Source organism: Balaenoptera acutorostrata, chromosome 13, assembly GCF_949987535.1.
Source record: "Balaenoptera acutorostrata chromosome 13, mBalAcu1.1, whole genome shotgun sequence".
Taxonomy (NCBI): domain Eukaryota; kingdom Metazoa; phylum Chordata; class Mammalia; order Artiodactyla; family Balaenopteridae; genus Balaenoptera; species Balaenoptera acutorostrata.
The window spans coordinates 12,219,371-12,247,218 of record NC_080076.1 but is presented as its reverse complement, the minus strand read 5'-3'; the positions used below and the strand labels follow the sequence as shown (position 1 = coordinate 12,247,218).

The 27,848-nt window shown below is 36.4% G+C and overlaps 1 pseudogene; it reads left to right on the top strand.

Annotated features, from left to right (window-relative positions):
• Positions 1–17,492: 17,492 nt before the first annotated feature.
• LOC114239110 (tyrosine--tRNA ligase, mitochondrial-like) lies at positions 17,493–18,792 on the top strand (annotated as a pseudogene).
• The last annotated feature ends 9,056 nt before the right edge of the window (positions 18,793–27,848 follow it).

Sequence of the window (27,848 nt, the reverse complement as noted above, 5' to 3'; positions counted from 1 at the left end):
TTATAAGCCACCCAGTCTATTGTAATTGGTTATAGCAGTCTGACCTAAGACACCTAGTTTGTTGCAAATGGTAATTGGAGCTAAAGGTCAAAGTTCTAAGGTCTTTGTTCATATACATCACATACCTACAATTTTTTGGTCATATTATTTTTAGTGTTATCCATAGTGACCAACAAAAGTTATGACCTCACCTTTTTTGCTGATAGTTCAAATAGTGTGTTAGGAAAACTCTTTCATGAGTGGATCGTGTACATCCCTCAACTGTGGATGAGTTTGATCATCAGCTCATCTGGTGGTATGGCTGATCTGTCCTTTGGCACCATTAATTTTCAAATCATCTCTACTGCACCATGAATATGATGAAAGCCTAAAAGCTTGAAGCCAGACTGCACATGACTTTAGGGCCATAAACATGTCACGTTAAAGACTCTACAGTCTGTCAAGCATTCTGATGGCAGCAAAGATCTTAATATTCTCATTGCCAACTATTTAACATGAAATAGGATGAAAAGGATCACAAGATCTTACACTAAGTCCATTATTAAAATCTTGATCTTAACCTCTTTGGAGATTTCTTTTTTGTTCCTAATGTTACTAACTTTGTCTTTTCAAATAAAAGCTTCTCCCATTTATGTTCTCCATAGGACTTTTCCTCCAACTCTCTCCTTTTAAACCACTGGAAAGAGGTTCTCAATACATCCCTACTCCTCTTTCAACTTACAGCAATATTTAAAGCAGCACATTTCTTTCAGTTCTTTAAACTGAAAGTGAAATTATATCAATTGTTGGCCTATGAACCATTCCCTTGTGTACTTAGAGAGTTTTGATGTAAGAAGGAATTGAAGTCTCAGAATTTCAAAAGTTCTCCTTGTGAATTAGTGTCTATCTTCCAGATCCTTGATTTTCAGTGTTCCATACACTAACTTTTTTGGTGGTGTGTTTTAGATTACTCATCACTGTGGTCCCCTTCTTAGTCTTGTCTCAAAGTCACATTTTCTGTCTTATTTTTCTGATCTTATGCCCTATTGCCTCTTTAACTTATTTCTTGTTATTGGTTATGTCAGACTCTGTACTCTTGTTCTGAGATTAAGTATTAGCTAAGAGTACTGTATGGTTTAGAAAACTATATCAACTGTGCATTTGTTTATTCATTCATTAACACAACTTTATTAATCAAATGATGTAGCATCCACTCTGATAGAAACTGAGGATGCAGTCATAATTGCTACTTTAAAGAAAATCAATCTAGCGGAACAGAGAAAAAAATATTAGAATACTACAGAGAGCGGTATCATTGAGGTGTGGACGAGGTAGTACGCACTGGCAGAGAAGGCACAGCAAAGAAAGATAAATAAATAACCTAAATTAGCCAGGTGTGGAGTCAGGTGAGCAATCAGAAAGCCTACAAGGGAGGTGGCTTTTGAACTGAGCCATGAAAAAATTAGCAGGAGTTCAATAACAAGGTCCTTTATCCCTATACTAACTCTTTACTTTCAGCAAAGATCTCTCATTTTAAAACATTATTTTTTTTATCCTTTATAATTTTCTCCTGTTACCACCCTATTTCCCTTTTTCTCATCGCGACTCACTTTCTTGGGAAAATAGTTTATATCTGCTCTTTCTATTTTCTTAACAACCACTCATCCGTCACAGTTATCCAGATTGTGCTCCAGCCACTGCACAAAATACTATCTGTCAATTCTCATGGATGACATCCTAATTGCCAAATCCAATAGCAACATTTCTCTCCTCTTTCATTTGACCTTTCTGTATCATCTGGCCCAGGTTATCACTTCCTTTCTTGAAACTGTCATCTGTTAACTTCCTTGCTATCATTTTCTCTAATTTTCCCCATTTCTGGAGGGTCATGTGAAAAGTTTTCTTTAGGTAATTTCTCTTCCTCTTCATACTAGTAAAGCTAGCTAAACCTTAGCTTTAGAATACAGAACTGGGGTTTCCTTGATTAGTTAATTTGATACTTTAATAGCAGCTAAGAATACGATACAAATCTGTAGACCTGAGGACTGGACCCGTGTTCCTCTGGTCTGGAGAGCCAGTCTGCAGAAGCATCAGCATTCTGACATCAGTGGATCCATATGTATTGTCTGTAAGGGATCTACTCTATGTAAGATTCTAAGAATGAAGAAAATGTGTACATTACCAGTTAACGGATTATATGCCAATATCAATTAGGGGTTGTATTTGCTTTTCTTCTTCTTTCATTAATATTCTTGGCTGCCTAATTGGTTTGGCAAAGATAATTTTATTTTGGCTTATATATCTATCAGTATATTTGCATTTATTAAATGCATTGGCTCTATGGTTCTTTTCTATTTGCATTATTTCCAGCAGTAACTGCCAACTCAATTCCTGTACAATGTCCAATCATGTATTATTCACTTCTTCTGTGTCATTAAGAATGATGAATTGGAACAGGATGATGATTCATCCTAATAGTACCTCATTAGACACTCTTCCCAAATATTAGTGAGCCATTTATTCAATCCCCATACCCAGCATCCTCTCACCTACATTCCATCAATAACTACTTTAACCAGACTGTCATTATTTCCCAATTTCCCAGATTTCTTTTCTTCACTTTTCTCTTTAAAAAACAGCCACATATAACCCATTATCAAAGGCTCATTGATTTTTATGTCCCTGCCTATTTGTTAGCAGGCCTTTATTTTCTCTGCCTTCTTTTTTTCTTTCAATATTTAAAAACTCTACTCACTAACTCAGTCTGTGTGTTTCCCTCTGCCAGTCTTCCTCACTGGAAGTTTCCTTTCTCAGACTCTGTTTCTCATTTTTTAACAGACTTTTGTTTGTTCATATATCTAATAAATTCCGTGGCAGACATTAAACTGTTGGAAGGTAAGGAAAGTATGTTTTGTGTGCTTTTAAAGTGAGTGCTTTATAAATTATGCCTTTTTGAGGTGATAATGGGTGATAATCACAAACATCTTTCACGAAATTATTCCCCTATGTGGTTCAGCCTTTGGCAGCTCTTATTTTCAGAAATATTAGCAAACTACTGTGATGTGGAAGGGGTTGGAAGAGCCGAGAATCTTCAGCTGTGGGAGCCCCATTTTTAGAACTTTGCCTTTTCTTTTCATTTTGCTGTTGCAACAAAGATTGTAGCCACTGGTAGTCACATACCTAAGTGCTGCAGAAAATGTTCGCCACAAAACCAACTCCAACTGCTGAGTTTCAAATACTATACAATTTTCATTTTTGTCTATTGAAATATTTAAAATGCTAATATCTTTTATGTTTCATGTGCTTAGAAATTTTTTAAGTGAAGGGCACTACTGCACACATTAAATAAAACAATATTTACAGGGAATACCCTGAAACGATATTGTAGAAATATGTGGATTCTTCAATAAATTATTGCATGCCTCTTACCTTGTATAAGAAAAAGTTAATGAAGCTCTTCTTACAATATAAAGATATGATGGGAGGAACCAAATCATATAGCTCTATAAAGATTATCCTCAGAAATTTGACTTTCAATTAAATGACAGCATAAATACATTTTATTTGCATCTACTAAATCAGGGACATTTTTCAATTTATCTTTTTTCCTATACTCCTAAACATTGCATAGGCCTTATTTATTATAAATACTATACTTCCGGTTTCTGTTTTAAAAATCTGAAAATAATTGTGAGCTAATGTTATTAACTGCTGTCTCTTTTTTTCCTCTTTGAGTATTCTCTTTATGGTTCCCAGTAGTTGCTGATTATACTTATTTTGTTACTCTTCAGTGGTGCTGGAGAACTTCCCATATTATAGTCTCATTAAGGAAAGTTTTCCTAAGAAGGAAATACGAGTATATACGTAGAAATTTGGAAAATTAAGTCAAGTCCAGCCTTAATAAAATTATTCCCACATACTTTATCTCTATTATCTCAATTTTGAATTTTCATATACTTTTTTTTTTCATTTTGGGAATAGATTTTTTTCTGGAATTATCATTCCATTCTTTTGATTCTTATCACCTTCAAAACCTAACAAGGGAGTAACTGATACTGGAATTTCTATCCCACAGTAACAGTTGAAAACTGAAGGAAATATATTAAATAACTGTTTTCAGATATTGAACAACAGGAAGAACAGGACCGTGGCTCTGAGAGGAGGTCCCAAACAAAGTGAGTCCTCTGATGGCCCTGGCTTTTAGTCTGAATCTGCTTTCTGGACTCTAGCACAGGGAGGGGTACTCAAGTAGATCACAGAAATGATGCTGATTTGCAGAGATAGAGACCAGACACTGGGGAGACTGAAAACTGTGGGGCACAGTGACATAGGAAATGGAGCTTAACAAGTATTTTTTGGGATCATCTGGAGTCTTTGCTGAATACTAAGCCGTGCAAACATTGGTTCTAGAAGAACCTATGCAACTTGGCTCTATTCTAGACACATGCTAGTTCTAGGAAAACTGACATGGAACAATCATTAGGAAACTTAATATAAATCATTTCCAGATCTCAAAAGGGCTTAAGGACACCCATGTGCCAATAATTCTATAATGGAGAGACCTTGTTAAACACTGGCATTAAGGAGAGAGACAAGAAGGGTCACACTTCAGTGGCAGGGATCAACCAGCCCTGGAATAAAGACTACTGTAGACAAGCTCTGGCAAAGTCTAAAATAAATAAGCTTATCAATAAGTAAACTCAACTGCCTGATAAAAGACAATTCTATTCTACCTTTTTAAAGGAAGAATACAAAACCCATACTCTTGATTATGTAATTATTATGGTGTCCAACATCCTATAAAATATTAGACACACATAGAAACAATTAAATCTTAGAATAATTTTTGGAAAAATTATGCTTCAGAAATGACAAAGTGATGGAATTAGCAAAGACTAAACTTTAGAATGGTACAAAAGTTCAATGAACAGGAAGGCATTGAAAAAGAAATTATTCACAATGAACTATCCAACTGAGAGAAAAAAAAAGGTTGAAATATCTAAACAGAAGCTTTGAGACATGTGTGATACTATCAAGGCAGATAGAATTGTAGTTCCAGAAAGCAGGGGGTGCAGAAACAAAATTGAGTAAATAAGGGTCAATTTTTTCAAAATCTGATGAAAAACTTTAACTTAGAGATCTAAGATATTCAGTCAATCACATGCAGAATGTCAATGTTATACTGTAAGAAGAAAAAGTAGTTTGGAATATATACTTCTTTAGCCATTCTTGGAAAGTATCATCTGTAAACACAAGGTACGTGTACAAAAATCAACTATATTTCTATATACTGGCAGTGAAAATTTGGAAACTGAATGATTAAAAAATACCATTTACACTAGCTTAAAATAACATGAAAAGGTGAGATATAAATTAAAACTACAGGTGCAAGACCTGTACAGTACAACTACACAATGTTGTTGAGATAAATAAAAGAGGACCTAAGTAAAGGGAAAGATATACCATGTTGTTAAGATGTTAGTTTCCGGGGCTTCCCTGGTGGCGTAGTGGTTGAGAATCTGCCTGCTAATGCAGGGGACACTGGTTCGAGCCCTGGTCTGGGAAGATCCCACATGCCACGGAGCAACTGGGCCCGTGAGCCACAACTACTGAGCCTACGCGTCTGGAGCCTGTGCTCTGCAACAAGAGAGGCCGCGATAGTGAGAGGCCCACGCACTGCGATGAAGAGTGGCCCCCGCTTGACACAACTAGAGAAAGCCCTCACACAGAAACGAAGACCCAACACAGCCAAAAATAAATAAATAAAAAAAAGCCCAGCCCTCCAAGTATTTAAAAAAAAAAAAAAAAAGATGTTAGTTTCCTCCAGAAAGATGAGCTGACTCATGGTAATTCCATTCAAGATGCCAGTAGGCTTTTAAAAGTGTAATTAATTAATTAATTGATTATTTTTTTGTGTGGAGGAAGGGAGTAGAAAATGAGCAGCTGATTCTAAAAGTTATATAGTCAAAAATAGGTCACAGAAACAAAAGTTGTCCACTGTAAGAACTGATGGGGGAAAGGTCAGATTACCATAGGTATATTAATATATTTAATTTACATTTCTAGAAGCTTGCAGAAAGAATGGTAATAATTAACCTTCTAAATACCTGCAGGTAATTTTAAAATATCCATTTACTACTGGACTACATCCATAATTCCCTTTGTATATTTTTAAGTATAAGCCAGAAATATGATATATAAGTGGGAATATAAACCCTGAATATTCCTAATTTGCCCATTTTAAATAGTATATATGGTGCTGTATGTAAAGCTATTTACCTTATGCCTAACAAATGTGAAATTCGTATTTCTATTTTAATAAAAATCATTTGTATCTAGGCAAATCATTCTCTTGGTTCCTATAAAAACTAAAATCTCAGGACCAAATATTATTTACAAAGAACCCTAAGCTAAGATACCACCAATTAACACTTGGATATTGTTCTAGAAGTGTCTTTTGCTGGCTTACTTTTGATTCACCTGAGAGACTTGGATTTGCAGTGTTAGATGCTTGAAGGAGACAGAAACTTAAATATTCATCTACAAAAGTAACAAGATAGTGACCAGAAATTTTTCTAAAATGTTTCCAGTAAATTATGGATATGCGATGAAAAATAATACATAGACACCACTTCACAGCTTCAAAACCAGTAGACTAGAAATGAGTTCCCAGATACCACCTGCCCACCTACCCTTGACCAGTAAAATTGTTTTATTTATACTTGAATTTACAAAACCATTCTGGGTATGTGACTCTCTCCTTTATTTGACCTGTATGATTTAATATTTTTCCCAGTAGCAATTATTTCCTTTGATTGGAAACAAAATGAATTAATCATTTTGGATGACCTGCTATAAAAATCTGTATTTATTTCTGATTATTAGGAATAGAGAAAATATCATAGCTTCAAGTCTGTATTTCTTTGAACTGGTAATTAATAATTAGCCAGAGTCTCTGAATTAGCTCAGAAATATTTTTCACTATTATAATTTACTATATCATTTAGTATACTTAGACATATTTTAAGAGTACATCAACCTTTAAAATTATGCATATTATTTTATTGCACGTACAAAACTGGCCTTGTTTTTTAGATATTAGCTTTTGAGTTATCAGATTTGTGGGTTTAATTGTAACTCCAATTATTCATAATTATACAAATTTCCATTGAATTTATTAAGAGGTTTTATTAAATGTTTATAATTGAAGAAACAAAACTTCTTTGAAAATTGTCTTCTTTTAAATTAGTGCTTTCAAAAACCATTCATCAGCATATTATAAATGACACCAGCAAATAGAGACTGCAAATAAGAACAATAATTTGTTTTCCCTTGAATATTTTATGTTGTGATGAAATAGAATAAGCACTCCACCAAATTACATTACAGGAATCAAACAGGGTCTATTAGATGCTAGTCTACATTTTGCGAAATTATTTTGCTAATATTGTTAAATTTACTACCAATTGTTTTAAGAACTAAGAAAAAGCATAATAGCTGAGAAGGAAATGATACAGGTTGATTTTTAGAAAAGAGGGTGTGTGGATATGGGGGCCCTTCTAAACATTCATTCATTAGTGGCTATTAAGCATCTGCAAAGCATGAGTGGTTCTATAAAGAGCTTATGTAGATAAGCATCCTTCCCACGAAAACCTTATAAAGTGTATGTTAGTTATTGTCTTTTTTACAGAAGAAATAACTTCAAATAAAGAGAAATTAAATTATTTGTACAGGATTGCATAAAGAGTAAATGTCAGGAACAGGATTTGACACTGGACTTGTTTGCCATGTCAAACTGAGCTCAAAATCCTAAGTTATACTGTTCGGGCATATCAAATTTTATCCCAAGTTTTCCTCTCTTAATAGTGCTGAATAAAATTTTAACAGATTCAATTTGACCTAGTAACTCTAAGAGGAGCCAGGTCAGACAATCATCAAATATTAGTAACGTATATAGATGGTATACATGTTATAAACATTGCATTCCTGGTGGTGCAGTGGTTGAGAATCTGCCTGCCAATGCAGAAGACACGGGTTCGAGCCCTGGTCTGGGAAGATCCCACATGCCGCGGAGCAACTACGCCCGTGAGCCACAATTACTGAGCCTGCGCATCTGGAGCCTGTGCTCCGCAACAAGAGAGGCCACGATAGTGAGAGGCCCGCGCACCGCGATGAAGAGTGGCCCCCGCTTGCCACAACTAGAGAAAGCCCTCGCACAGAAACGAAGACCCAACACAACCATAAATAAATAAATAAATTAATTAATTAATTATTTTTTAAAAAAGGAAAAGACTATAATATAAAAAAAGAAAAAAAATAGTTCACATAGAAATAGATCTATGAAGTGTTGATTGAAAACAATTATAAAAAAAAATTCATTTAATAAATATTTGCTGAATATCTGTTATGTACCAGATATATATGAAAGATAATATTTTAAAGTATTTATAATTAATATATGAATCATATTTTACTTATAATTTTCAAAAAATTAAAATGATGTAAAATATTTTAGAATCCTTTCTCTTTCCTTGTCTCTTAAAGCCACTCTCCACACTGGATGAAACCAGTCATAAAAATTTGGTGTATATTATTCCAATCTCTTTCTGTGGTTTTACTATCATATAAACAATATTTGCATTCACTTACATTTACACTGAATTTTATAGACATACACACATATGAATATATAAATGAAATCATTAAATAAAATCGTTTTATTTTCTTTGATTTTCTGAGAATTGCTTTTTTTTCCTACTTAAAATATACCCTTCTGTATTTCCATGTCAGTACAGAGTCTATCATTATTTTAAACTTACTATTTTTAACGGCTTCTTTATAACCTTCTATGTGAGTACATCAGAATGTTTCCAATTTTTCACTATTAGGTATGGTGCTGAAATGTACATGCTCATAACCTGATTTCTGGTGTTTGACCAATGTGACTGGTGGGACACACAAACGCCTCTGGAAGAAGGCTCTCAGAAAACACTACAAATTTCCCACAGATGAAGTTTGAGTACTGCAAGTCCACACAAGAACCAAGCTAGTTCTAAAAACATCATTCACCAAAATGCAGCTAGCCGTGAGTACTGCTTTCTCTCTTTTTTTTTAATTTACTCAGTAAACTTGACCTGACCCATCATCTAAAGTTAGTTTCTGCATCATGGCTCCTCTGCATTTTATATGTGACTTTAATGTACTGATCACAATACTTGTTCTTTTTCTTTTTTAGACAACTCTTTTCTGTTCCTTCTCCTAAACTACTGCATAGTTAAGGGCCAGCCCTTTGTCTTATTTATCTTAGTTTCCCAAACACTTAGAATGGTGCCTGTGCATAGTGGTTCTTACAAAAGGTTGTTGAATGAATGTATATTACATACATCAATTCTTTAAATTATTTTTGTGATAAGGAATGTAGTACAACTTTAATGTCATGCAAAGCCATAATAATTTGGTTCATCAACATTTGAGCTATCCTATCACACATTTAGAAAGTTGGTAACAACCTGAATCAAATTCATTGCTTTCCTCTTCCCAGGAATAAGTATATTGCTTATTCTCGTGAAACAAATACATTGCTTATTTTTGTGTGTTATGAATGGAAAGAAGGAGACAGTCTGTAGTTTTCCAACGCTAGTGCATTGATATTTAGATACCTTTGATCTACTGAACGTCTGGCATACTGCATTCAAGCTTCAGCTTCACTCTTTCTAAGCTGCCACCTTAGCCTCCCTGAGCCTCAGTTTTCTCCTCTTGAAAATGAATATAACTGTGCTTTCCTAGTATGAATAATCTGTGTTTTATATGAACTATAACTGAGTTGTATGTCATGTACCACAGTTTCTGACAATTAAAGAATGCATTATTATTACTAATAGTGCTATTAATTAAAAACAGTGTACAGCATTATGGACAATAGTAATAGGTTAGCAAAATTAATAATAATAATACATATTAAGCATTTAGTACATACCAGGAGGTGTTCTAAGTTCTTTGCACATGTTAACTCATTCTGTCTTTATTATAACACTTTAAGGTGAGCACTATTATGCCCCTATTGCATAGATGAAAGAACTAGGTCTCGGAGAAGTAAGTAAGTTGACCAAGATTATACAGTAAGTACAAAAACCAGGCTTCAAATTCAGGAATCAGATGCTGGAGATGATACAGAAATAATGATTGTCATCGCTATGTGAATATTTCCAACTATTGCCCTTCAAGTTTAAAGGTTATTCACTTAGAAGGATTCTGTTACCTACTCTTTTTCAGGAAAAAATAAGAAAACATTAAAGAAAGAGACTCCCTAAACTTTATCTCAACATATCTACAAACTTAAGTACATGCACAATGATCTCCAGATTCTCCTTCTAGGAAGGGCTTGATTTTAATGTGCTGTGTGTGCTGTTGCCAGTTTCCAGCTGAAAATCCCTCCACAGGCAGCCTCAGCTGCAGAGAGTATCCTCACCAAGGTTCCACCTTTACCAGGGCAACACAAATCCAGGGATTGATCATTGTAGGATTGTTGTTCTAGCTCCAGAGCTCGCTATGCAATCAGCCAAGGATGTCATTAAGGCTACATTATAGCTCTCCTTCTCTTTCCACCCAGTAATGTTCCTTTCCTTTCTTTTCCAAAGTTGGAGGATGCTATAAGCACTCCTTAATAAACACCCTGCATACTGAACATTCAACATTGTCAGCCATGCCTTTTGAAACAGTCTGTGCCCTTGTCTTCGAAGTCACTACATTCTCCGGATTTTCTTCACAGTCTCATCTTCCTCTACCTAACTCTCAAATGTTGCTCTATTATTAGGATTTATCCAGGACCCTCATCTACACATGATCTCCCTAGACATGAATAAGTGAATCTCATTCATTTTCATGGTTTCAATTACCATGCACGTGCTGCTGCTAAGTCACAAAACTACATCTTCAAGCCAACATTTTCCTCCCACTATCAATATCCACAGGTGGAACTCTCTACTGGCTTTATAACCAGGGATTAGCGAACGTTTCCTGTAAAGGGCCAGATAGTAAATATGTTAGGTTTTGTGAGTCATACAGTCACTGTTGCAACTACTCAAGTCCGCCATGCTAGCATCAAAGCAGCCACAGACAAAAGGAAAATGAATGGCCATAAATGTATCTCAATAAAAAGTTATTTTAAAAAAACAGGGTGTAGGCTAGATTCTGTTTGCCAATGCCTGAGCTAAATTACTATTGTTCCCAAACCTTTTCTCTAACTTCCACTTTCTTCACATCTCAACTTAGATATTACTTCTCTCTGGCAATCTCTATCTCTGTTCCCCTTCTGTTATGTGCTCCCAATACTTTACTTCTCCTATTATATTTTATTTTAGTTATGTATTTAACTTTCTGTTGCTCCATTAGCTTATAAACTCCAGTACAGTAACAATCAAACCTATCTTGCTCATGTTCTTAACCCTAGGATTTGTAGTGTTTGGCCCAAGGTAGGCACTAATAAGTGTATCTGGATGAATGAAAGCATATTAAAAAATACAGATTTGGGAATAAGCTAGATGTATTTAGGGGGAGCAGTTGATGCATATGAGTAGCCATTTGATGTGAGATATGATCATATTTTCCTAGAACATATATAGAATCAGTAAATTATTTTGAAAACATTTGAGTTTTCCAAAACTCAAGGCTTCTAAGGTTTGAAACAACCTTAGGAATTATATACTCCAATGGTGAATTGGACTCAAATTTTATTTTTCTTCCACACGATTCACATGAGTAATGCACTTACATCAGTACAGCATGTCTAATGAGTTTTCAGTGTAGGTTGGAAGGGGTTTGTTGAGTGTAAAGGAAACTGGTCCCAGGACCTGCCTACCTGCCCAATTTGGAGTCAATCTAATTATCCTTTCTCATGCATACTTCTCACAGCCAAATACCTCATTTCAATTACTCTCACAGGCAATTTTTTTCCTGCCTCTGAATCTTTTCATCTGTTATCCCTTAAGCAACCCTCCCTCTATTCTTCATTTGGCTTCTTCCTTCTCAGCCTTCAAGTTTCAGAGGGGCTTTCTCTGGTTAACTAACACTAATAATACATCTCTGTAACCCCCTTTCACTGCACCAGATTAATTTCCTGTTCAGAGCTAATTTTAAGCTATTAACTGTACATTCGTTATTTACTCATTGAAAGGTAATGTGAGTTAGGCTGGGTTTAAATTCCAGTTCACCAGCTACAGGAAATTGGCAATGCTACTGGAAATTCATGTGCCCCAGATCTTCTGTGAGGTGAAGATAACGATGGTATTTAACCACACAGCTTTATGTGAGAATTGGATAAATTAAAGTCTTTTGAAATTTTTCTGGAAAATAACTCAATACAGATTAGCTATGTAAAACAATAATAATGATTATTAATATTAATCACATTAATGGTTATTGTATTATTAATAATAAACAAATGAGCTAATATTAACTATTTATTATTTATATCCCTCACTAGACTATAGGATCCGTTAGACAAGGGCCGTATATGATTTTGTTCAAAACTATATACCTACTGACTGGCCCTTCAGTGACTGTTGAATGAATAAGGCAGTCCTAGTAGGTTTCTCTCCCAAGCCTGTGGGGAAAACCCTTGAGCTAGCCAGTGTCCAGGGCTAGGCCAGAAAGCAGAGGCCTACAGAGGACTATGTCTTGCTCAGGTCAGCAGGTATGGAGTAGGGAACTGAACTTGAGACATTTATCCTGTCCAGGCCTGCCCTGTGCTAGCTTTTATTTTACCAATTGCTAAATATTTAGGAGGTCTTGGCTGCCACACAAGACTTCCCATTTCTTTACCATTTTCCATTGGGAAAGCAACTGTGTATGGAAAGTCTTCATTACACAGATTGGTTCCACTCCAAAGTCTGTTCCTATGTCTGGGTTTATAAGTGCAGCTTTCAGGACCTCCCCCTGCCCACCCCTCCACAGATACCAAAATCCTCTGGTGTGTAAGTCCCTCATATAAAATGTACGGATTACAGTCAGCCCTCGATATTCGTGGGTTTCACATCCAGGGAGTCACCAAACCATTGATCCACTTGGGTTGATTGTATAGGAGGATGTGGAACCGGCAGATACAGAGGGCCAACTGCACAAAGTGGCTTTGATAAGCCACTGCTAGTGGCCTCTATCAGAGGTCGGTTTCCACTAGTTTCTTCTGGTGTGCACATTTGTATATCTATAAAATTTCACAAATAGTACTTAAAAGTGAGGAAGAAAACAGTGATACCCAGTCATGGAAAGTGGGAACTGTGTAGTTCATATAAAACCAATAAAAACATTTCTAGTACCAGAGGATGAAAAATCCCAACTACATAGTTTACATTTGAATGATAAATATAAATTTGAAATATTCTACTTATGATAAAATAGGTACTTAATTCCTAAGAAAATTATTTTGAAAATATTGCAAAGATACCAGAGGAAAAGCAGCTTATCTGTTTTGTAAAACAAGGCTGTTACATTTACTTTAAAGTATCCTGGTAAACAAACATTCAAGGTTACAACTTACAATGTATTTTTACGGTAACAATATTTCCCATTAAGCACAACACAATAAATCTTTTTAAGGCTTTTTTGGATGTATTTACCTCTGAGCTGTATTTAGCCTTGAACAAGGCATGCTGATGAAAAAAAAATTTTTAGAAACCAATGTTGAAAAACAAGAGCTTATGAAATTCCATTTTATCTACAAAGAGACAGCAATGAAAAGCGGAAAAAAAAAACCTTATTACAACCAATGAAAAACTGTAACTCCTTTGCTACTAAAAATTACTTTTATTGTATTAACACACTGTCAGAACACATAAACCTATTTCATATAGCAATCAATTCTAAAACAATTACAAAGCTTTCAACACAGCTCTGGAAAAGATCTTTGAGTTCTCCTGGATGAAAAATTCGCTGAAAATAACAGAACTACATTTCGAAGGGAGGAACCTAAGAATTGTTTTTCCTATAGAAAGCTATTAAAAATAAATATTTGGGGTTTTTAAATAGCAAGCTATAAAACTGATACACATAAAAATAGAATTCATCTTTAATATTTAATATCCAGAGGTAATTTCTGTGTGCATGTGGGCATATAATTATTTGTCTTTCTTTATGCATATGTGGTATTTTCCATCCAAAAGGGAATGCTACTAACTCTAATAGGATAATATTTTGAAAAAGTTTGAGAATGTTTTCCTTCCCTCTCTTACAGCTAGGAGCATATTACCCTCATAGAGAAACTGCTTTGCCAATATCGTGCCTGAAGAGTATAGTGGCAATAGGGGAAAAACAGGCGAGTAAAACCCCTCATACTTTAGGTATGATTAACATCTAAAATAAAATGATGTTAAGTAAAAAAGTGTGGGTGGGCACCATCTAATCAGTTAAGAGCTTTAAGAGCAAAACCTGAGATTTCCTAGAAAAGAAGGAATTTGGCCTTAGGGCTGCCTTCCAACTTGCCCTACAAATTTCAGGTTGCCAATCCCAACAATTACATGAGCCAATTCCTTAAAATAAATCTATCTAACTATGTATTATCTATCTGTCTATCAACCTACCTACCTAATATTGTTACTATTTCTCTGGAGAATCCTGACTGATACAACTTCTCACTGCATGATACCAGGAGGTACATAATATCAACATGACTTATGACTGGTGATGTTAACCTTGATCAATAGGTTTAGCTGGTGTCTTCCAGGCTCCCCTGGTGTAAAGTTTTTATTTTTCCCTCATGACACTCAACATTTTGCAAAGGAATTGTTAATTCCAGTCCATACCCAAGAAGACTGGAACTAAGTTCTACCTCCTGGAGAGGAACTGTCCACACGTATTACTTGGAATTCTTCAGTAAGAAGTATTTGTTCCTGGGCTTCCCTGGTGGCGCAGTGGTTGAGAATCTGCCTGCCAATGGAGGGGACACGGGTTCGAGCCCTGGTCTGGGAAGATCCCACGTGCCGCGGAGCAACTACGCCCGTGAGCCACAACTACTGAGCCTGCGCGTCTGGAGCCTGTGCTCCGCAACAAGAGAGGCCACGATAGTGAGAGGCCCGCGCACCGCGATGAAGAGTGGCCCCCGCTTGCCACAACTAGAGAGAGCCCTCGCACAGAAACGAAGACCCAACACAGCCATAAATGAATGAATAAATAAATAAATGAATAAATAAAAATTAAAAAAAAAAGTATTTGTTCCTTCTTCCCATTTATTTATTCAGTTAACCATTTATTTATATCAATATGAATGCATGTATACTTATTTTATATTTGGGGTTGTAATAAGATATTCTCATTTATTTACTGCTCAAATTTTTCCAGCTCTGGCCATGGGGAGTTGTTTTAATTGGCTCCTGTTTCCACCCCTCCCCTCCCCTTCCCTTCCTTTTCAACTTCCTTTCTGGCACTACAAGAGCTCCCTAATCTTCTTGTATTTTTCCAGCCTCAGGCTAGAATCAGTCATTTTCCTAAAGGACCTTGGCTACACTTAATGGATAATTGTGTCTGGAAACCAAGAGCTGAGTGCTGGGTGTGCTCATTGCTACTGAGGTGCCATTGTTTGTAGCCTCTCTCCGTGGACAGAACTAAGAAATACACGTGTGTACACAAAGCCATACACATGCACACGTCTAAAGTGTACCCCAGGCTAATCCAGCACCACAGGGCTCATTGTAGACCTCCTCTCTCAATTATTTTTAACTTCTTTATCTGACAGTAAGAAACCTGGCTACTATCATCTGTAATCTATTTACTTATTTGGTTATCCCTAGAAGACATGTAAAGTAGTTTCAGAATTGCTAACCCATACTTGTGGGAAATCAATTTAATACTTAATGTACACTGTTGATATATGGTTCCCTTGCCAGTAGCCTTACAATATTCATTGAAAACATTGTTTCCAAAGTTACTTAGGTTAGTTCCTTTTTTCCCCCTCACCCCCTCCACTGAAGTCATATCATATAGTTGTAATATATTTATATTTACATGTCACCACCATCTGTATTCCATGCTAGGAGCCCTTGACAAATTGGTTGATACTTTAAATTTGCATACAGTAAAGTCCACTCTCTATGGGTTTTGACAAATGCATATAGTCATATACCCAGTAATCCAGTTTCATACAGGATGGTTCCATAACCCTAAAAATTCTCCTTTGTAATCAACCTATTCTTTCTCCACCAACCCCTCTGATGGTTTAGAAGAAGTTATTAATTTCAGTTTCTTCTATTAAGGGTGCGGACAACACTCTGTAATTCTGACCCTCTTCAAATTGATTCCAGAAGTCTGGCCAATTGATTGCTGATAAAGGTTTCAAGGCAATTCAATAGAAAATTATATTATTTTCAACAAATTATGCTGGAACAACTGGATATCATATATTCTTTAAACCTGACCATTATTTCACACCATTGTCAAATGTTAACTCAAGACGGATTACAGATCTAAATGTTTAAAAGGAGAAACTGTAAAATTCTTAGAATAAAATCATTAAAAATTTGATGTAGGCAAAGTTTTCTCAGAACACAAATGATACAAACCATAATATATATCTATGGATCTATATAGATAGATAATTATACATATCTGTAAATTTGACTTCATGAACATGAGATCCACTGCTTTCTTAAAGACATTACCATGAAAATGAAAAAACAAGCCACAGATTAGGAGAAAGTACTTATAAGACGTAAATCAAGAATGTGCATACAGCATATATAAAGATCTCTTATAATTCAATAATAAGACCACAAACCATGGTATTAAAACATTGGCAATACCTCAGATACTTCACAAAATATGTAATAAACACATGAAAAAAAGCACAGTATTATTACTTATGAGACAAATTACGGATTAAAGTCTCAATGAGATAGCACCACAAACAGATTAGAGTTGCTAAAATTAATTTTAAAAACTCCTACCATGCTTTTTGTTGTCAAGGATGTGGACTACCTTGAACTCTCATATACCGCTGGTGGAAATATAAGTGGTACAGCCACATTGGAAAATACTTGGTAGCTATTGCACTTATAAAGTTAGACATACACATACTATCACTCTATGATACTAACCCAAAATAAATGGAATTTATGTGTACAAAGATGTGTACATCAAAGTTCATAACACCTTTATTTCCAGTAGTCCAAAACTGGAAACAGGATGTCTATCATCAGATGAATAAATGAACTAACTGTGGTATATTTATACCAAATTAAAAAAAAGGGTGCCACAAACTATTGCCAAATATGGATGCATCTCAAAATGGTTATTCTAATTGAAAGAAGTCAGAAAATATATATGAGTAGAAAGAAGCTTTTGAGGGTGATAGAAATGCTTGCTACCTTGATTGTGGTGGTTTTATATAGTATACACATACATACCAACAGAACTGTACACTTTTCTATACTTCTAATATAGTTTTTAACACTTACCAAGTGGAACGGGTACTGAAGGACGTAGCTGGACCCCCAAAATCCCAGCATTCCCTTCGGGCCTCCACCAAGATGGCGGCGCCCACGTTGCGGTCCTCTATCTCAGGCAGGTGGTTCGGTGCCCCAGGCCCTTCAGGAGTCTTGCCCCTGCGGCTGCGTGACGCCCACTCTGGTGCTCAGGGGTGGCTGGCGGTGTAGGAAGCTCGGGGTCTGTTTTAGAAGTTCCTCCCCTAGAGGGGGGCAAAGCTAGAGCTCCCCGCGCTCTTCCACTGTGGAAGGCGGGCAGCTTTCTCCAGACTATCCACCGCGGCCTCGACCCATGGCCGACTGGTTGCTTCTTGTGGGGCGTCTGCTGGCGCTGCTGGGCCCCTTTCACTTGTAGCGAATGGGCTACCAAGTGACTGCGCTGGGGGGGGCCGGCGCCGTGGTGCGCCGCCTGGGAGACCCGAGCAGCCGGAAGCTAGGCGCGCGCCAGGAGCCGGCTGCCGAGCGCGTGGGAAGCAGCGAGCGCACTGCACCGAAGGCTCCAAGCTCTGTCTGCTCCTCACCAGCAGCTCTTCGCTGACTGGCGGACCTGCGGCAGCTTCACAGACCGGCTCAGCTCGGCCTGGTCCTTGGGCGGCCCCGAGCTACTGGGGGTGGGGGCGGGGTGCGGAGGCTGACGCTTGCGCAGTAGCGTCCGGAGTTTGGACGAGGTTTTACACCGGGTGCTGCAGGCCCATGATCTCTGCTGCCTGTTCGAGCCTGGGTGCATCTGGTCAGCTGGGCAATATCATGTCCTGGTACGACTTCAAACACAAGTTGACTGGAGAAGACGGGTCTGGAATCATTGTTCTCCTAATTACAAGTACACCCGGATCCAAACTGGGAAGTCTGCTGGCAGTGCTCTTTGGCTGCACAGAGTTAAGACACCTCCTTTTGAATTGTATCAGTTCTTGGTCAGGAAGCAAGATGACTGGGTAGAAAGGTAACCAAAGCGCCTCACTTTTCTGCCCCTTGCACAGACTGACCACATAGCGCAGCTTCGGGTCAAAGAGCCAGGAAATGCGCGTCCTCAGAAACGACTTGCTGCGGAAGTAGCAAACTGGAGGTCACGTCTGATTAAGAGTTAAAAGAGTTGTTTAAAGAAACTTCATTTTCCGAATTAGTTCTTAACCTTGGGACACATGTCCTGGATACATGCTGCAAAGCAAATTACAGTCCAGATGGTCCCCGAGGGTACTGGATTGCAGAAGGTGGAGTCGATATTAATTACAGACAAGTAACAAATCCTGAGAGTGTTTTAGTTGTTGGACCACATGTTCTTAAGAATGGACTTTCGTTCTTAATGACGGAAGAGGGATCTTTACACCGTAAATGGCTTCAGCTCTGATGAAAAATCCTGTGGTTCAAACAGCCATCATTCATTCTCGAGATATAAGAAAGAACTTATACCGCTGCTTATGCACATCAGGACAACAGAGACTGGAGTAGACTCTGGGCTTCACACTGTAAGTAATTTCATTATTTATGTAGGTTGGTTAATAAATAAGTTGTTTATGTGATGATGGAGTATTTCCTGATCTGTAAACATCAACTACCATAGAAAACCATCATTTCCTGGGTTAATCTTTTTTCTTTTAAGTTATACTTAATGAAAAAATTAAATGCTGTGTTTCCTCTCCTACCCTTCTTGCCCTATTTTTTGGAGTTGAGGAGAAACAATGAAAAAGAGGTAGTTTAAGGGATTGTGGATACTTTTTATCAGGTTTGTACCTCACTGATCTCAGGAGTGTTTTATTGTTGTTCTAAAATCAGCAGCGCCTCTAGTGTCCACATTAGGAATGCAAAATCTAGTATTTGGAAACATAAATTTCTGATTTTTTCATTATTTAGGAAGTAAATATAGTTCTTCTTAAAAAGAAGAAAAGTATCGGATGAAACCATAGTTGTCATTAGAAATTACAGTAGAAATCATTTCTTTTCAAAGGAAAGAAAAATCAGTACTTGACTTTTCAGAAGTTTCTAATTCAGTTTTGCAGTCCCTAGCCTGTTTCAATATAGTTAAATTTATTCATGCCTTAAAAAAAGGAAAGTATCCAGTGGAAATTACTGAACTACAAAATCCATCTGATGAAATTAACAGCAACTTGGACACAACAAGTTAAAGGTTCCAAGAATTTGAAGGCAAATTGATATGTTATTCAAACTGAATAATATTAAGAAAACAAACAAACAAAAAGACAGTAGTCTCAGTTGCAGGGCAGTATGAAGCTAGTTAATATATATGTAATTGGACTTTCAAAAGGAGAGGGAAAAACAAACAATTCAGGGATCAGAGGAAAACAAAATTTACTTGTTTCAGTTGTTAAGTATTACAAAGAGAGAACTTTAGTATTAAAGTTAGCAAGTCTAATCAGTAAGTGTAATAAGTATTAGAACTAATGTATTCCCTGCCTAGAGTGCTTTACCACCACACCTAATTCATCTTCATGTGCATCTCCAGTGTAACTACCCCCAATGGTTTTCTGACCTGCACTCCTCCCATAGACATCAATGCCTAGTCATTCCCTTGCATTGCTTAATTTTACAATATTATACTTGTATCATTGCACACTTAACAATTCAGTGAAAGTTTTATTTACATGTTTGTCTCTGCCACTATAAAACTAACTGGGACAATGTCTTATTTAAGTTTATTTATCTAGTATCTAGTACTATGGGCACATGGTCACTCTTCAATGATTATTCATCAAGTAAAAGAAAGAATATAAGAAGATTCAAAATGGTAAAACACAAAGAAGGAAAATACCTAGAACTTATCACTATAAACCCTAAATGGATATAAGAAATTACTGTGTAAAGGAAAAACAGGGCAAATTATTATGTACATTTTATAAATTATTGCCGTGTTCCCTTAAAATGGATTTAGGGTATCATGGAAAACAATCCACATCTTGAGCTGGTAGAGAGCATGGCTTGAGAATCAGAACAAATGAGTTGCTTAGTGTTTGTGTCTAAACACGTCTTTCATTGCAGTTCATCTCCCTTTTCTTGTCTGATAAGAAGTTAAATTGGTTAGCATGGGTCTTTCATCTGTTCTATTAACTTTATTCTGTTTTGGGGTTAAACGGTTTTGTCTTCTCATTTTAAAATAATTTAAAAGCAATTGTCTGTAGCATGCCTCGGCAGAGCTGCCTCACGCGGGTGCCTGCCTGACCTGCGGAGGATGTAGTGGGTCTCCTCAGAGGCGCCTCCAGCTGGGACAGGGACGTCTCATGAATGTGAAGTGATCTTCTGAGAGTTTCATTCTGGGGGAGAGGGACATGGTTTAAATGCCCTTTTTTGTCTTTTAGGGAATTTCCATATCACCTGCTTATAAAAGTTTCATTACAAAATGTGAGACTGGGATTTTTTTGGGTGGCATCCCATCTCTTGCTTCCTGTTTTAGGGAAATCACTACCTCATACTTGGACCATACATGAGTATCATGCATGACCCATACAGTTAAAAAAAGAGGGGGCATAAAATGGCCTGTTGGTAGGGAGGCTAAGTACCAGGTGGAGTGGACGACATGTCGTTTAATGTTCTTCCATTTCTAGACTGTATGATGCGCAGGAATCAGGAACCTCAACGGAACAATGGACAATGCCATTAAATAATAATGCTGATGCAACGATAATTTTTAGAGAGTACTACTGTCTAACACATAGTGGCTAGAAGTTTAAAAATTCTTTTAAATTCTAGCCAAACGTATGCTTATGACACATTTTCTTTCCCCTCAGCATGATGCTTGTGGCATATATGTTTACTCTCCAGAGTTTCTGTGGAGACTTGGCACTATGGTTTATTTTTGCTTTGTTTCTGTACTTATGTTTTTTCTCTTAGTAATTTTAGTTCTCCCAGTTAAAAAATTTATTCATGTTCTTCAAAAGTATAATCCTTGGATTTAGAGCCGTTGTCTCCTTTCTTGCCGTTATCTATCTGTCCAAGGACACTGAATACATGTCACCTTTCTTATTACGTGGACATTGCACGGGAGGATATAATTTATTAAATATTAAAGATCTTCAGGTATTTCTTCACATTGTATTGCTTAGAATCGTAAAATCTAAAAGCTGGAATGATTTATCTAATGGTCTCATTTTATGTATTGGGGAACTGAGAGGGAGAGAATTGAAATAACTCATGCTAGATCTTAACGCCAGTTTGCAGCAGTCCCAGGAGTAGCTCATTCCCTCTTCATGTCTCTTTTGCCATCTCAGATAAGTTTGGTTTTTCCTTGTAACCTTTTGGATCAGATAAGACACTGTCTCTGTTCCCCCATTCACAGAATTTTTTGGATGAATAGGAAACTTTCTTGGCCATGGGGGAACTCAGGCTTCTTTCTTTGTCGCTGAGAAATCTGCCTTTGCAAACTGTGAATCACTATGCAGCAGCTGCTTCCACAGAGAACACCTGGCTCGGATGTCTGTGCTTTGGTACCTTCTCCCCTCCTCCTACAGTTGTAGTTGTAGTTAAAGTAACAGGTTTTGACTTTTAAAGGGCACCCATGGTTCTATACAGTAGCATCTTCCTCTTGGAGAGAAGTCCCTTTTTGGATTCCCTGTGTTTTAACAACGTGTAAGCACCTATTTTTATGCTCTCTTTTGTCAAGTTGTGACTAGAATCTAAAACATTACTTACTCTTTCCTATAGTAAGCCCATCACTGTGGGGAAGACATACACAATTCACTTTTATCTCCCATTGGAAGTATACACACTAGCCAACCGGCAACTGTTACAATCTCACAACTGTGAGTTTCCAAACAACCTTACTATGACATATGTTGTTTTGCTGTTGGACACTGCATTATCATCATAATAATTCTTGTGAAAGAAAAATGCATTAAGTATAATATGGCCCAAATAGAATACAAAGTTTCTGCCTCCTGGGAACTTGTGTTTTAATGAATGCTATTGTTTAACAGAAAACGTGTTATGCCACAAGGTCTTCCAACTTTGCTGTGAAATAGGTTGATGAAAGTGTTATTTTTTATAACAAATTGAGGAAAATAGAACAAGCAGAGGGACTGAGCAAGTTTCATTGAAAAGTAGAGTGTGTCTCAGTCAGAGTTTAGTGTATGGGTTGCTTTCATGTTTCCTTAAGGCAGAGATTAATAAAATGTTATAATTTCTCTAAATGATATTGACAGATATAACAATTTCTTTTTTTATCATTTATTGCTCTAAATCTATCCATACTCTCATTATTTTTACTAGCACAATGGTGGATACTCAGTAAAGCAATTCATATGTACATTTAGAGGTTTTTGAAGCAAGATTGGGGTTTGAGTATGTTATTATATGCTTAAAGATATTGCTTAAAGATTGAATGGGTTCTCAAGTCCTGTCCTGCCAATTGCCTCTCTTCCAATGAAATCGTCAAGGGAACTTTATAAAAGGAACAGGAGTGAATGAGAATCAGCAGGTATTTTATTGTCAGCTAGGTAGGTACCAAATTCTAGTGAGCAGCTTGAGGCACATGCTTTTAGGTTGGAGGCCTACATGGGCCACTATTTCCCTTAAGGTTTAAATCTCAATTTTGAAAAAGTACAGTCCTCTGGTTGCCTGCACCATCTTGGAACCTGAAGGAATTGCCAGTATACTTAAGTGTTCAAATGGAGAAAAACATAGCCAAAAATATCTTTCTTAGGATGGTAGACTTGGGTCAGCTTATCTCTCCATTTTCTTCGGGAGCGGAGAGGAAAGAGAACACGGTTTTCTGTATTAAGGCCTTCTTGGGTCTTCTCATCACATAAAGGTAGACAGTAGGTAGGTCATGTCTTTGTAGGAGGCCAGTAAATTCAGATGGTTTCTACACTTGGGTATATATGCCCTCAAATAATATTCCACGTTCTGAAAAATGAGCTTAATGTTTTCTCCATTTTAAGAAAATACAGGAAAGAAATGTCAAGTGGCAGAAACTGACGGAGAGATATTTTTCTAGAGTAGAGAAGCTCCCCTTTCCTCCTGCAGAACCAGACTCTGGCTACTGTATTAGACTGATGTTCGAAAGAAATACTTTGTTATTCCTTCCTTAGAATCATGGTGGTATAGTCAAGTCTTAAATTTTGTGTAGTGTACTTTGCTCATTAATGGGAGGTAGCTTCTGGGGATTTCTAAAATTGCATAAATACTTGAATGTTTCCAACAGTTTCTTTTCACATCTTTCCTTTGCAATTTACTTTCATTTCTCTCAATTCTCTATAACTTCTCTACATCACTAACAAATATCTGGAAGAAGTCAAAATAGAAGTCTTCAAGTCAATACTGCTAACTCTCATGAAAAATACAACTCTCTTCTATTTTACTAATAGAAGAGCCTCTCAGATCTTTACACATATATTGTTTTATCTCAGTTTATACACAAGTCTAACAATCAAGATTATACAAGATCTCAGACTGTAGGGAATTAGGAGGAACAAAGAAGAAGGGGAGACATACAGGACACTCACTGAGAATAGCAATGAATAGCTTACTAGCCAGAAGATAATCCTATAAAAAGCATATATAGGTACCCTAGAAATCATGGGGTTCAAGTCAGCTCCTATAGGAGTAAACCAACCTGAGGAGCAGTTAACTCCAGATTATCAGAGAGTTTGATACACTCAATATTGTCTTTTAAAAAATCTGTAAAATAGGAAATACAAATAAGTAATTATTTAATTTTACCTCTATCTTAGAAATCACCTGTATGTAGAACCATATAACAATATTAAAAGTAAAAATTATTAGTATATTGCAACAAGTGTTTATTTCATGATACAAGGTTTACTTATTTGTAACAAGTATGACTAACTCTTTATTCATCATCCTAGGTATATGAGAAATTGTGTATGAGAATAGAAAAAGGGGCTTCAGAAGAATAATAATGAAAATAGGGGCCTAAAGTCTAACAAGCCTGTGTTCAAATCCTGGATTTGTTACTAAACTCTCATGCATTTCAGTTGCTTTACCTAATATCATCTTTACAGGCATTTAATGCTTATTCCCATCATTTGGAGTTGCTTTGATCATTAAGTGATAATTACTAGAGGCTATTTGGGCTGCCCACTGAGTAATCTAGAGTAGGGGAATAATAGATAATGGATATAGCTTTTTCACTTTATCTCTAACTCAGTAATACAGGCCTTCAGAAGTAAGCACTTAGAACCCGTCTCCTAAAAATAAACTTACTTATTAGAGTGTTGTGAATAAATGTGGGACATTGAGAAACTAACTGTTCTTCCTCTAGTGCCCTCTACTTTTGAACCTATAGCAGGCAGCATAATCTCACGGTTCTGGCACTGTCCAAGATGGAGGTGGCTGAGGATAGGTGCAAACTGGGTGATTTCTCTTTGATAAGTGGCTTGAAAAATGCTTATTTCCCAAATTCAGTCACTTATCTCAGGAAAGAGTCAGGATGCACCACAAGCCATCATCCAAGCAGACAGTATGTGCACCAGGGCAGTCCCACATCATGACTAAGATCCAGTTCTCTTAGCTCTTTTCCACTAAGTGTGTAGGCTACACTTCGAAACAAGCCACGGTTGTTCCGTCACAAATGATGTCTCTGAGGAAGGGTCATTGAAAACCAAAGCATCTTCTCCATTCAGCTGCTTTACTTTGCTTAATGCAACAATGTTAGAAACACCAGGAATTAAAACATTACTGCTATTAGTTGATTTTTAGCAGTGCAAGGTTGTCAGTGTTCATTTCTTCTGTTTGTTTTTGTAACTCAGAGTTCTTGCCTTCCATAAACACTTTGTACTTGTTCTTGCTTTTTTTCATATATGTTAAAGTGTTAAAATAACAGATACTTTTCCAAATTTGCCAAAGTTCAGTTATAAATATTAGATCATTTTTGTTTGACTATTAATTAATACTGTCCTGGTTTCTTGCTACATCATCAAGATGGGCTACAGAATTTATTGTGAGTACAATTGGACCCATTACATAATTTTGCTTTTCGTCTTAAAGGCCCAGTTTTTAAAATAGAATCAGAGAATTTCAGTCACATATTAATGTATTGTTTTAAATCCTGGATGTGTTTACAGAAGAGTTAACACTCACAAATAACTGTGTGTGTTTACCTTTTGGTCAAACACTGCTGTCAAAGTGACAGTTCTTCATTTGCAAAGTTAAGATGTCCCATTCTTAAACAAACACCTTTATCTCAATAGTGGGACAATGAGAGCTGATAAATTCAATCATGCAGTATCCTGGTTGCTGAATATCAAAGTCAAAAAGCTAATTAAGTCATCTGAGGACACGTGTGTGAAAGCAAGGGGAAAACAGTCTCTAGGATAAGCACATAGCAAATTCCAGAAAACTTCCAGCTTCAGAGAAGTGCCAACATGCGCGTTAAGATAAGTGCTGTTAAAATATTAAACATCAATTTGTACCAACCTTGCGTTTCTTAAATCTATAGGGACACCACAGTAAAGGAAGGGCATGTATGAACCTCAGGAACAAGAGATTCTCAGTATTACTCTTTTCACTGTCAATTTTGATAATGCATATCATTGTAGAAAAGTCAGAATTAAAAAAAAAAAAAAGACTATCTCTACACTTCTACAATCCAGAGATAGATATCCTTTGTTAACATTTTGGCAAACAGTGCTATTTAAGTGCTTATTTTTCATATATCCATTTATATTTTAAAATTTGACATCTTTAGGAATATTTAAATACCTTATAATCTTTTATATTACTTTGTCTTTGCAAACATCATTAAATACTTTTTTAAATTTCTTGAAAACTGTAATTTTACTATATTTGGGTAGTTAATTTGGTCCACTGGTTTGCTATTACAAACTTGAGAATCCCTGTGCACACATTTATATACATAGTATTTCTAGAATTAGAATGAATGGGCCAAAGAATATTTCAGGTTTTTAGCACATATTGACTTTTTCTCTGGATAGCTTATGTGCATTTATGTTTCTGCTGGAAAGAAATGCTTTACCACTTAATTACCTTCACTGGGTCTTATTAACATTTCTCTCAGACATTTTTTTTAAATCTTGGAGTTGCATTTTATGATTCTTATTTTTTAAAACTTGTTAAGATGTGGTTTTTGGCCCAGTATGTGGTCTATCTTAGTGAATGCTCCAAAATACGAATACCGGTTGCACTCCCATCAGCATTGTACAAGAGTGTTATTTCATAGCCTCACCAACTGTAGGTTTTAGTTTAACTTATTCTGGTGTATGCGTAAAGGAATATTACTGTGGTCTTAATTTGTGTGCCTGCCTGCCGTAGGTTGACTTTCTTTTTGAAAGCAGAGCCTAAAAAAATAACTTATATGCAGGATGCAATTCAAGGAAGTAAGAATGAAGGATCTTTGGGAGTGATTGAAAAATGAAAACCCAATGTAAGTGTGTGTTACAAAATCACCTGTGTGGGAAGCTAGGGCTTGTCCAGGACCTTCTGAAGAGTGTACAGAATGCCACTCAGTATTGTCTGCTCAAGGATCAACTAGGAGGATAATTATTTATTGACTCTAGTCCTCCGTTGGTAGAGGGTTACCCCAGCCTCTCTGTACTTCTGTACTTGCTCAGCAGGCTTTTATTAGCATTCTTGATATTGGAGAAGCCCTGGAGCAGATAGAAATACATGACACACTCTTAAGGCAAGATGCTGTCTGAGCAAGGCTGAAAGACATGGATGAAATTAGTGATAAAGTAGAAGGGATATAGGGAGGAGCACAATGGCCTCTAATGCAATTTCAGTGATAACTAATGGAGTAAAGCAAGTTTTGTGTTTATTGACCATTTGGACTTGTCTTCTAAAAAATGATACATGAAGCTTCTTGCATGTTGTTTTATGATATTTCTATGTACTTTACTTTTAATTTGTAGAAATGTTTTATAAATTGCAGTTACAAGTGCTTTATCACTTACATGTATTACAAATATTGTCTCCTCCTTTCACCTTGCCTTTCTACTTTCTTAACGTGAGTTTTCTGAACAGAAGATCCTATTTTAATGTAGTCCAATCTATCAAGCTTTGTATTTGTAGTTAGTTATTTTCATGTCCCACTTAAGGAATCTTCTCCTGTCAAAAATTTATGGAAATATATTATTAATAGAAGGCTTTTTCTTGTCTTTCATGATTAGCTCTACAATCCTCCTGTTTTGATTTTTATGTATGAGATAATACATCATAGATTAATACATATAATACATATATTACAGATGTAACACATATATATATATATTCTGCTCAGACTCCTCTTTTCTCCTTCTACAGGGATCTCTTCTCTATCCCTATCCGCATATAAGTGGAAACCTTGAAATTAGTAACTTTCTTACAAGACCCAGATTTCCTTGCCACAATTGTTTGGACCAGTTACGGAGGCTTTTTCTAAATTATCGATTTTTTTTCTGGTAGTGGATGCTGTAAAATGAAGAGATTGGGTTCTAC